The sequence below is a fragment of the Coenobita brevimanus genome, chromosome 61 (genome assembly GCF_032717465.1).
Source record: "Coenobita brevimanus isolate Jiangsu-jjx chromosome 61, ASM3271746v2, whole genome shotgun sequence".
NCBI classification, from domain to species: Eukaryota; Metazoa; Arthropoda; class Malacostraca; order Decapoda; family Coenobitidae; genus Coenobita; species Coenobita brevimanus.
Window position 1 is genome coordinate 3,297,318 of NC_137014.1, and position 12,500 is coordinate 3,309,817.

The 12,500-nt window shown below is 40.2% G+C and overlaps 1 protein-coding gene across 1 annotated transcript in view; it reads left to right on the plus strand.

The window, feature by feature from the left end:
- Gprk1 (G protein-coupled receptor kinase 1) overlaps nucleotides 1-12,500 on the plus strand; it is a 219,458-nt gene that overhangs the window by 143,893 nt on the left and 63,065 nt on the right. The window lies entirely within an intron of this gene.

Below are 12,500 nucleotides of genomic sequence, written 5' to 3' on the forward strand. Positions count from 1 at the left end.
GGAATAGAGTATAAGAAGGCGTCATCGTACTGAAGGGGTTAAATAATAAAATGAAAAATCAAAAAATCAGTTTAATATAAGTGAAGTGATAAACGTGACTGAGATGATAACACTAGAATGTTTGAGACACACGTACCAAATTATAGAAAAAAAAATGAACACGCACTACATGTAAATATCATCGCCACTACTGCTACTACTACTACTATTACTGCTACTACTACTACTACTACTGCTACTACTACTACTACTGCTGCTGCTACTACTACTACTACTACTGCTACTACTACTAATAATAATAATGATAATAATAATAACAATAATAATAATAATAGTAATAATGATAATAATAATAATAATAATAATAATAACTGTAATTGTCTTGCGGATAGTCACTAGTCTCCACCTACTGCTTCTTACAGTGACCTTGACCCTATTGGGGAGTTGGATTTTTTCTGTCAGCAGGGGCCCATACCAGGACACACAACCTGGGCCATTCAGATTCCATGCGCAGGTCGTATTGAAATATCCAGTAAACACGACCAACTTCTCTCGTCCACATAGACTGATATGACCCTTTCTGACATGCCCTTCCACTGCGCATAGAGGATTTGGATTTTTTTTCCTATCAGCAATAGCCCATGCCAGGACACATAACCTGGGCCCTTCAGATTCCTCGCACAGTCTCTGGTTCTCCTGGAATCGTAGCGGTGCTCTGAGGCCGGAATAATAACAATAATACCAACGAAAAATATAGCCTTCACTAATGTAACAGATGGAGGCTGATAATGTATATGAGAGTGAGGGTAATACACACGCTCTCATGATGTTACGTTTCTGGGTATTTGCTGGTGCGGTAAAGACAGGGTGTGTGTGGTGCAGGGTGTGATAGAGAGAGCTGTGTTCCGTGCACGATGAAAGATGGGTGTGCTGGCGACGTGTAAGGTATCGTCTGCATTGCCCTCATTATCTCTCCGGGGTCGTAATTTCCCTGTATATTAATTATTCAAAACTTCAGCTAAGATTAAGGGCTTATAAGGCTGGACTTGAAAATAAAAAGGAAAATAACTCTGAGTAGTTTTGTTTAAGAGTCAAACAAATCCACGTGTGTTGATAGAATATTCCTAAATTTGATCCAGATTGATCATAAAGTAAATCGTAATAGTACTTAGATTATTTAAGCATTTCCAAAAGAATAAAGGCAGGGGCGGTGTAATTTAACCTGAATCCTGGCGCAGGCGTGAAAGAACAGTCTCGGTAGAGGTGCAGCATAGGGCAAGAAAAACGTAAAATGACCAGATTATTTAAGTCACAGTTTGAGTTGGAAGTTCAGATTGACAGAAAGTGAAGGCATTTATTCAAACACCCACCTTCGTCACTAAACAAACACGCCTCATTTGAACATCAACTTTTAAGGAAGAAACAAACTGAGGAATATCGGATGGTCTGCAAATTTAAGCGTGTTGGTTTAATTTTAAGTTTGTAGTACGGAGTTATTTACGTTTGGTCCAGCCCCCACCAAAATTCTGTTGAAAATTACGGGCCGGCTATGTATCTATATCTGTCTATCCGTCTGTCCGTTTAGCTATCTGTGTCTTGCTGTCTGCCTGTTTAGAATATGTGGTGGTTAGCCTACTTTTTTTTCTTTTATACGTGAGCCCCAAATTAATGGTTCGAACACCAAACTATGGCGGAAATTTAAATACACACACACACACACACACACACACACACACACACACACACACACACACACACACACACACACACACACAGCCCGTACAGCATTTCCACTCACATGCATTACTTTCTACAGACACCTCGTTTTCTTTCGTACATCGCCTGCATGGGGGAAGAGTTCAGAGCTGGTTGTCAATCCCTTCGAGGAGATGGCCGGTCCTGTTTAGTAATCAGTATGGACTTTTATCTGTCTGAGGTGTAAAGTAATCTATTGAAGGTGTACAATAGTGTCTTGAGCCCCCCCAGGGTGTATCGAAGTGGATTCTTGAGGGGGTATCCAGAAAGGCATCCTTGAAAAAAAAAAAATAAATAAATAAATAAAATCGTGCATGGTAATTATAACTGGCCTTGGGTTCCTTCTTCTTCGCAAAAAAAAAATAAAACTAACTAGGCACTACGAGCAGTAAAAAAAACGCAGTATGGGAAACAGTGTGGCGGTGCAGAGATAATGAATTGTGTATATATTATTTTGAGAAGGAAAATAACAGTCCATAGAATTCAGGTGTTTGTCCGTAGTTATTCTCTGTCTGTCTTTCTGTCTGACTGTCTCTCTCTCTCTCTCTCTCTCTCTCTCTCTCTCTCTCTCTCTCTCTCTCTCCTTACAGGTAACTAAGGTGAAAATATGGTAGAGAGAGGATATCAGGTCACATGGCGTTGACCTATCTATCTATCTCTGTATCTATCTATCTATCTATCTATTAATTAGTGATGGTTATGTAGCTACCCCTACTGTATGTGTGTATATTTATCTGTATGTCTGCCTGCCTGTCTTGTAGTGTCGAGCGGAAGATGTTAACTACCTCTCATGTATAATCACCCTCATTACCTCATTATCAGGCTAATTTGGTCAAGGTCGATAAGATTACAGGTACAGATTATAAGGTCAGTCTCTAATTACTCTCTTGTCAGGTGTAGGGCTCCGGGGCTAGGCTGATTGACCGAAATATACCACTTCACTGAGATGATGTTTTATTCAAGCATTGCCAGGGCTATTTCTCTCTCTCTCTCTCTCTCTCTCACCTGTCTAGTAGAAAGCATACCTGGGCTCCTGTTCTCGCCAGTTAAGGAAGTTCCCTAGCACCTCTTCCTTAGCGATTTATTTTTGGATATGGCTGGTCAATATCCTTTTGTTACGTTATTTAGGGAAAGAATGGTGATATTAGAAGAATTTATCACGGAAAAGGGTAATAAGGATGTAATCAGCAAAATAAATCGATTAGGGAGAGGTGTTAGGGACTGATGATATTAGAAGAATTTATTTATCACGGAAAAGGGTAATAAGGATGTAATCAGCAAAATAAATCGGTTAGGAAGAGGTGTTAGGAAGAATACCGAGGAAGCAGCGTAAGATAAATTCGTGGACCTAAGAAGCGATTTATTTACGAAAGTCGCTGAGAATATCTTGAGGGTATGGACTGAGAATTACCGGGTACTTGCTCATCAGTGAATTGACCTTCTTTCTTACGCATTTCTTACAAGACATCTTAAGCGATCGTGTGTCTTCTAAGATGCTGAAGAGGAAGTGTTTGAGAAGCGGAAGTGGTTTTGTGTTGACGAGGAAGTGTAAGTAGCGTAAGTGGTATTGTGTTGAAGAGGAAGTGTAAGTAGCGTAAGTGGTATTGTGTTGAAGAGGAAGTGTAAGTAGCGTAAGTGGTATTGTGTTGAAGAGGAAGTGTAAGTAGCGTAAGTGGTATTGTGTTGAAGAGGAAGTGTAAGTAGCGTAAGTGGTATTGTGTTGAAGAGGAAGTGTAAGTAGCGTAAGTGGTATTGTGTTGAAGAGGAAGTGTAAGTAGCGTAAGTGGTATTGTGTTGAAGAGGAAGTGTAAGTAGCGTAAGTGGTTTTGTGTTGAAGAGGAAGTGTAAGTAGCGTAAGTGGTATTGTGTTGAAGAGGAAGTGTAAGTAGCGTAAGTGGTTTTGTGTTGACGAGGAAGTGTAAGTAGCGTAAGTGGTATTGTGTTGAAGAGGAAGTGTAAGTAGCGTAAGTGGTATTGTGTTGAAGAGGAAGTGTAAGTAGCGTAAGTGGATTTGTGTTAGTAATGACCGTCTGACACCTTACGCATTTCTTACAAGACATCTTAAACGATCGTGTGTCTTCTAAGATGCTGAAGAGGAAGTTTGAGACGCGGAAGTGGTGGTAGTGATGGCGGATGTTGTAGAGGAAGTGTAAGTAGCGTAAGTAGTTTTGTGTTAGTAATGACCGTCTGACACCTTACGCATTTCTTACAAGACATTTTCAGCCATCTTGTGTCTTCCAAGATGCTGAAGAGGAAGTTTGAGAAGCGGAAGTGGTATTGTGGTAGTAATGGCTGACGTTGAAGAGGAAGTTTGAGAAGCGGAAGTGGTATTGTGGTAGTGATGGCGGATGTTGTAGAGGAAGTTTGAGACGCGGAAGTGGTGTTGTGGTAGTGATGGCGGATGTTGTAGAGGAAGTTTGAGAAGCGGAAGTGGTGTTGTGGTAGTGATGGCTGATGTTGTGCTGTTCCCTGACTCCTTCACTCATATCCTAATTAGTAGAAAAAAATGTAATGTAATGCTTAGTACTGTGTGACATGTACTTTTTTGGTTTTCAGTTATGTGCACCTTGTCCTGTGTATGTGTACCTTGTCTTGCGTATGTGCACCTTGTCCTGTGTATGTGCACCTTGTCCTGTGTATGTGTACCTTGTCTTGTGTATGTGTACCTTGTCTTGTGTATGTGTACCTTGTCTTGCGTATGTGTACCTTGTCTTGTGTATGTGCACCTTGTCTTGCGTATGTGCACCTTGTCTTGTGTATGTGTACCTTGTCTTGTGTATGTGTACCTTGTCTTGCGTATGTGCACCTTGTCCTGTGTATGTGTACCTTGTCTTGCGTATGTGCACCTTGTCTTGTGTATGTGCACCTTGTCCTGTGTATGTGTACCTTGTCTTGCGTATGTGCACCTTGTCTTGTGTATGTGTACCTTGTCTTGTGTATGTGTACCTTGTCTTATATATGTGCACCTTGTTTTGTATACATGTACGTTGTCTTCACTTGTGTATGTGCACCTTTTCATCATCTTGATTGCTGAGTTGTAGTAGCAGATTAACACTAGAAGATAGTGCTAGTCACGAAGAAGTGCTGTGGGAAAGGATGTAGAGCCATAGCATTGTCTTTATGTGTCACTGAGCCGCGTGAAATAAGCAGCAAAAGGACGAAAATCTTGGCCAAGTTAAGGTGAAAGGAGTATAGTGAAGGCCGGATCGAACCACACCTGTTTGGCATGTCTGACCTGTAAAAAAAAAATAAATAAAAATAAAATAAAAATCGCAGGTAACAAGAATATAAATAAATAAATAAATAAATAAATAAAGTAAAAAAAGCAAGAGTTGGGTAGAGTTGGAAAAAGTGCACATGTATACCCCATTAAGTACACATGTATACCCCATTAAGTACACATGTATACCCATTAAGTACACATGTATACCCCATTAAGTGCACATGTATACCCATTAAGTACACATGTATACCCCATTAAGTGCACATGTATACCCATTAAGTACACATGTATACCCCATTAAGTACACATGTATACCCATTAAGTACACATGTATACCCATTAAGTACACATGTATACCCATTAAGTGCACATGTATACCCATTAAGTACACATGTATACCCCATTAAGTACACATGTATACCCATTAAGTACACATGTATACCCATTAAGTACACATGTATACCCATTAAGTACACATGTATACCCCATTAAGTACACATGTATACCCATTAAGTACACATGTATACCCATTAAGTACACATGTATACCCATTAAGTACACATGTATACCCCATTAAGTACACATGTATACCCCATTAAGTACACATGTATACCCCATTAAGTACACATGTATACCCCATTAAGTACACATGTATACCCCATTAAGTACACATGTATACCCCATTAAGTACACATGTATACCTAATTAAGTACACATGTATACCTCATTAAGTACACATGTATACCCCATTAAGTACACATGTATACCCCATTAAGTACACATGTATACCCCATTAAGTACACATGTATACCTCATTAAGTACACATGTATACCTCATTAAGTAAACATGTATACCCCATTAAGTACACAAGTATACCCCATTTTTAGCGGATTTTTCGTACCCTCAGACGATTTCTTTCAGCTGATGAGAGACGCTTGGTGGAAAAATGATAGGAATAGAGTTTTTTGAAGTTCTGGTTTCGAGGGCTTTTTTCAGGGAGCTAAATCGTCTGGAAATATTAGAACAAAATCGTCTGGAAGCGATAGATAGAAGAAAATCGTCTGGAAGCGAAATAGATTGGCACAAAATCGTCTGGAAGTGACAAATTGGCCCAAAATCGTCTGGAAGCGAGAAATATTGGAAGAAAATCGTCTGGAAGTGACAAATTAGAGCAAAATCGTCTGGAAATATTAGGATAAAATCGTCTGGAAGCGATACATATTGGAACAAAATCGTTATCATCATCATTATCAGGCAGTGTGGGTGGTCGGTGTGGGTGGGGGGGGTTAGGGCAAGGGAGGGATGTGTGGGTGTATTTGTGAAGGCGTGGGTGTGGGTGTGAGTGTGGGTGAGGGTGTGAGTGTGCGCGTGGGTGTGGGTGCTGACGTGAATGTGTGGGTGTGGGTGTGGGATGGGGGTGGGTGGGGGGGGCTGGGTAGGGTACAACGACATTAATTTGCTGTGAATCAGCCTGAATGAACACCTTACAGACATTTCCGTGTGTGTGTGTGTGTGTGTGTGTGTGTGTGAGAGAGAGAGAGAGAGAGAGAGAGAGAATTACAGACTCACGGCTTGAAGTCCATAGTGCAGAAATTGTGTGTGTGTGTGTGAGAGAGAGAGAGAGAGAGAGAGAGAGAGAGAGAGAGAGAGAAAGAGAGAGAGAGAATTACAGACTCACGGCTTGAAGTCCATAGTGCAGAAATTGTGTGTGTGTGTGTGTGTGTGTGTGTGTGTGTGTGTGTGTGTGTGTGATGCAATGTGGTATGGTATGGTGGTGTAAGTCACAGTACAATGATACGTGATGTGTGCTGGTGTGATGTGTGCAGTGGTCCGGTGTGGTGTGATGTGATGTGGTATGGTGTAATGTAATGTGGTGTGGTGTAGTGTGGTGTGGTATGGTGTAATGTAATGTGGTGTGGTGTGGTGTAATGTGGTGTGGTGTGGTGTGGTGTGGTGTAGTGTGGTGTAGTGTGGTGTGGTGTGGTATGGTGTAATGTAATGTAATGTGGTGAGGTGTGGTGTGGTGTGGTGTGGTATGGTGTAATGTAATGTAATGTGGTGTGGTGTGGTGTGGTGTAGGCGGCAGTACCCTGATATGACATGAAGTGGTGTGGTGGTGTGAGAGACGCGACAACTTTAAGCTGGTATGACCGAAGCGGGGGAGAAGACAGGCAGGTAGGTGCTCTCTCTCTCTCTCTCTCCAGACCAATCATGCTACTCTCTACTTTAATTTGTCAAGGTACATTTCCCAACACAGGTTCACCTAATATTCCCATCCTTTCCACCTCTCACGTCATTCTGCGGACTCCTAACCTCTTTACCCTGATGGTTCCTTTTAAAAATTTATTCTGTATATCAGGACAACAATTTTTTCTATAGAGGGATTTAATGTAGGAATGATTTTTTCTTAGTTTGAATTGTTCGAGGTTAGCAAGAATAAAAGCCAAAATTACGACACAGTACTGAAGGGGTTAGGGTGATTTAGGCTTGGTGTGATTCTCTGCCTGTTTATTATTATTATTGTTATTGTTATTATTTTTATTATTATTTGGTTGTTGCAGTTTTTGTTCTTGTTCATTTCTTTGTACTACTTCTACTACTACTGTAAATATTATTATTTTTATTGGAAGTCGGTAAGCCACGATGGTCAGCTCTTAGCGGACAAAGCTTTGGCCCACCCGAGGTTCAGATTATAGGTGGCGCTGCCAGCTACTGGAAGTGAGTTTCGACACTGAAAGCCATTTCTGTGGTGGTACTCCATGACAACACTGCACCAAGGAATCATGGTCATGGCTTAAAAATAATCGTGGCTATAGATTTGCGTGAGAGCAAGTTCGTAATTTTAGCTCTTTTCATATTTTCTGCACTTGATGACCTTTGACCCCTAACTTGGCAGATAAAGGTCATGCATGTAGGAAGCATACTTGTAGTACTCCTGAACGTCTATAAACATGCAAAGCTTCATTCGATTCCATCCACCCACTGTGGAGCCAGGGAACTTGAAATTCATGGAATGGCCCGCCAGAGGTACGGCTTCCAGGTGGCGTTGCCAGTGACAGGAAGTGAGTTTCGACACTAAGTGTAATTTTTGTGTGGAGGTACTCCAGTGCAACATTCCACCCAAGAATCATGGCCCTGGCATAATAATCTTCGGAGCCTTACCATTTTGTGCGAGCATAGTTTTTTTTTTTTTTTTTTTTTTTTAGCTGTTTTAACCATTTTCCCATTTGATGACCTTTGACCCCTGATCTGGCCAATGTTGTCTATAAGCATGCAAACTTTCATTCATTTCCGTCGAACCACTAGGGAACTGGGGGGGGGGGGACCACTACTGGTTGTTAGGGATGCTGAGGCCAATCTTCGCAGGGTTGCCACTCGAAAACGGGAAGAGAGGGGAAAAATGGATGGCACACTTCCGATAGGGAATGACCTTATGATTACACCTAAACAAGTCAGAGCTTTCTACGCCCATTAGTAATGCTTGTGCAACTCAGAACGTGGAGAGTACGAAAAACGCGATTTTTCGGCCGTCGCAATGTAACGAGTAGTTGCCTAACAACCAAAACCTTGCAGACACAGCTAGGTCATAGGCTGGTCATTGTGTCCAAATTTGGTCGGAATTGGTTAATTCTGAAGGGTAGAAGTGCCCGCCACAATAAAACAAGAAACCAACCAAGCAAGAAACCGCAGCTAACAATAAGGGTAGCATTAGCCGGCCAATTATTTGGTGCTGTACGCTGCGTGGTGGAGTACTTTACACGGTCGTGCCTTAAGTGTGAATTATGCACAGTAGATTAGATTGACTTTTTGCCCTTGACTGCGTACTACACTGAAGTCAATATTCTCCCAACACCCATTTCCTAGCGATTTATTTTGTTTATTGCACCTTACCCTCCTCTTCTGCATCACGTAAATCCTTCCAATAACACCATTAAATAACGTACAAAATATTAACCAGCCATATCTGAAAATAAATCGCCAAGGAAGAGGTGTTGGGGAGAGAATACCAACCTAAAACTAAAGCGAGCAATATTCTCTTCACCTTAGGAGGCTCCCTAACACACCCTCCATGCCACTTTATTTTCATTTCTGATTTTTATACCCGCGCGAGTGATAGCACAGGGGGTGTAATGTTTGTTTGTGTGTGTGTGTGTGTGTGTGTGTGTGTGTGTGTGTGTGTGTGTGTGTGTGTGTGTGTGTGTGTGTGTGTGTCTCTCTCTCTCTCTCTCTCTCTCTCTCCCCAAGGATACCAAGAAAACAAAGCAAAGAATAATCACAAAATTATAACAGAAAATAATAAAAAAATAATAATAATATAGACTAGAAAACGCTAGCAAAAAAAAAAACGCATCGTCGGTGTGAAGAGGTCGAGGAGGAAAAAATTCGTCCGGAAGTGGAGAGAAGGAAGCCCCCCAAGACGCCCTCGGGGGGAAGGGGCGACTTTAAGATGGCAAACGTGTAGCCTGAATAAACGCAAAAGAGGTTATCGGGTCTGTTTATCGGGTCCATTTATGGGGTCAATTTAATAGATAGATAGAGAATTTATTGGGTCTGTTTATCAGGTCAATTTATCGGGTCAGTTTATCGGATCAATTTATCGAGTCAATTTATCGGGTCAGTTTATCGGATCAATTTATCGAGTCAATTTATCGGGTCTATCGGGTCAATTTATCGAGTCAATTTATCGGGTGTATGCAAAGCGGTACGGGCCCCCAGGTGTATTGGAAGTGCGTTACCTGCCTGCCTGCCCGTTTGCGGAAAATATCGGGAAGAAATCGGAAATATATGAGGGGGATATTAAAAACAGATCGGAAATATATCGGGAAAAATCGGAAATATATCGGGAGGGAGGGACCAGGAATAAATCGGGAAATACGCATATACCGGGAAAATTTGGGAATATATCGGGAAAAATCGGAAATATATCGAAAAAAAATAAATATATCATGAAAAATCGGAAATATATCGGGGGAAAATCGGAAATATATCTTGGAACATCGGAAATATATCGGGGAAAATCGGAAGTATATCGGGAAAAACCGGAAATATATGGGAAAAAATCGGAAATATAAAAAAAAAACTGGATATATATCGGGAAAAAATCGGAAATATATCGGAAAAAATCGGAAATATATCAAAAAAACTGGAAATATATCGGGGAAAATCGGAAGTATATTGGAAAAAATCGGAAATATATCTTGGAACATCGGAAATATATCGGAAAAATATCGGCGAAAATCGGAAATATATCGGGAAAAATCGGAAATATATCGGGAAAAATCAGAAATATATCAGAAAAAAATGGGAAATATATCGGGAAAAATCAGAAATATATCGGGAAAAATCGGAAATATATCGGAAAAAATCGGAAATATATCGGGAAAAATCGGAAATATATCGGGAAAAATCGGAAATATATCGGAAAAAATCGGAAATGTGTCAGGAAAGAAGTCAGAGATCAGGAAAAGTTGGAGTTTGAACAAATGACAATAAACAGAAATAAATCGGAAATAAATGAAGGCAATCGGAATGCAGACAAATAAATCGGAGTTTGAAGTATGCAATAAAAATAAAAAATAAATAAATGAATAAAACAAAATTAATAAATACGGAATACGTGTAAAAAATAAGCCAAAAATAAGCAAACTCGAAATTTAAAAAGAAAAATAAATCGGTCTGAACCATCAATAAATCCAATAAATCATAATAAATAAATAAATCGTTAATAAATCAGGGGAGACATCTTGGACCACTTCAGACCGAGGACATTTTATTCTTCCCTTCAGCCCGATGACGCGATTTTCTTTCTCTCCCTGCTCCCTCCAGACGATTTTTTTTTTTGGCGACTTAGGACAGGCCATTGAAAGAGAGGATTTTATTGAAGGCTGCTCATTAACCCCTTCAGGTCGAAATGTCACTCCTGAGCTGAATAAAATCGTCTGGAGGTAGCAGTGATAATAATAATAATAATAATAATGATAATAATAATAATAATAATAATAATAATAATAATAATAATAACGATGGTGGTTTGATGGTGATGAGAGTAGTAGTAGTAGTAGTAGTAGTAGTATTGGAAATTGTACCAATAGTGACTAGTAGTAGTAGTAGTAGTAGTAGTGATAATAATAATAATATTAATAATAATAATAATAATAATAATAATAATAGATAATGCATGTGTGAGGGATTACTTAGCCAAGGAACAATTGAAAAAATATCAAGCTAATCCATGCTGGTCATGTACGAATCAGGTGTCAGTATTGAGAGCGGTGTATCCGAAATTCGAAGATGTGTGTGTGTGTGTGTGTGTGTGTGTGTGTGTGTGTGTGTGTGTGTGTGTCAGTATGCAGCTACACATACATCCACTTTCCATTCATCCATTCCTTTACCTGCTCAGCTTCCATCCCTTCCATCCCTCTCTTACACCTCCACCTACCCTATCCATCCACCTTTCTAGCCTTTCACGTCTCCTCACGCCCTCAAACACACAACCTTTCTCCCTTTTCCTTCGCCCTATTCACACCCACTCCCTCTACGTGACCACACCATCTCACCACACACCCCTCACCACCACTGCACCTCCTTACACCATACATATCACCATTTGCCTCCTCGCTTCTCCTATTCAAACAACTCAAGCCATAGACAGTCCTTAACCCTTGCAGCACCGCGATTTATTTTCTATTCTTGCTGCCTCCGGACGATTTTTATTTTCCATCAGGGAGGTTTCGAAGCAGAGGGATGGGAGAAATCGTCCTGTTAAGCCTTCCGTGCGTGACCTCTTTCCCAACCTAAAAAAAAAAAAAAAAAAAAAAATGGACTTGTGGTAGTAAGATTAAATGAAAAAAATTGCGCTTCCCTTCAAACTTCCCTCGACCCCAAAATAAATAAATAAATAAATAAATAAATAGATAAATAAATGAACGCTGGAAGGATATTTGCGACATTAGTATATAGAAAAATTGTACTGATAAAGATGATAATGACTTGAGAGACGTTGATAGGGAAATAAGGACTGTAATTTAATCGTAACATTTCTCCTTTTACCAATAAAGAGGAATTGACTTGTCCGTCTGCCCATTCCAGCCACTATTCTTATTTTTATTATTATTATTATTTTTTAACTAATACGAAAAATGCTTTACTACTATATCTTTTTTCTAATAATGATAAATCTGGTTATATACACACGAATGTTCTTTTCAGTGATATATAATCTTACTTTTATAGGTCTGGTCATGGAGGGACAGGGCGATATGGAGGCGATTTGTTTGTGGCCACCCCTTAAGGGATTGAGGCGTCTGGCAATAGATAGATAGATAGATCATGGGGTTGCGCCATGATTTTGAAAATGTGTGCCATCTTGACCCTGACGTGGAGAGAAAAAAAAGTCAAATAGATTTTTTTTTGAGTGACCTTGACCTTGACCTACGACCTTCACGTACAGACCTGCTCATGTGTGTGACCTAGATACACACACACACACACACACACACACACACACACACACACACACAT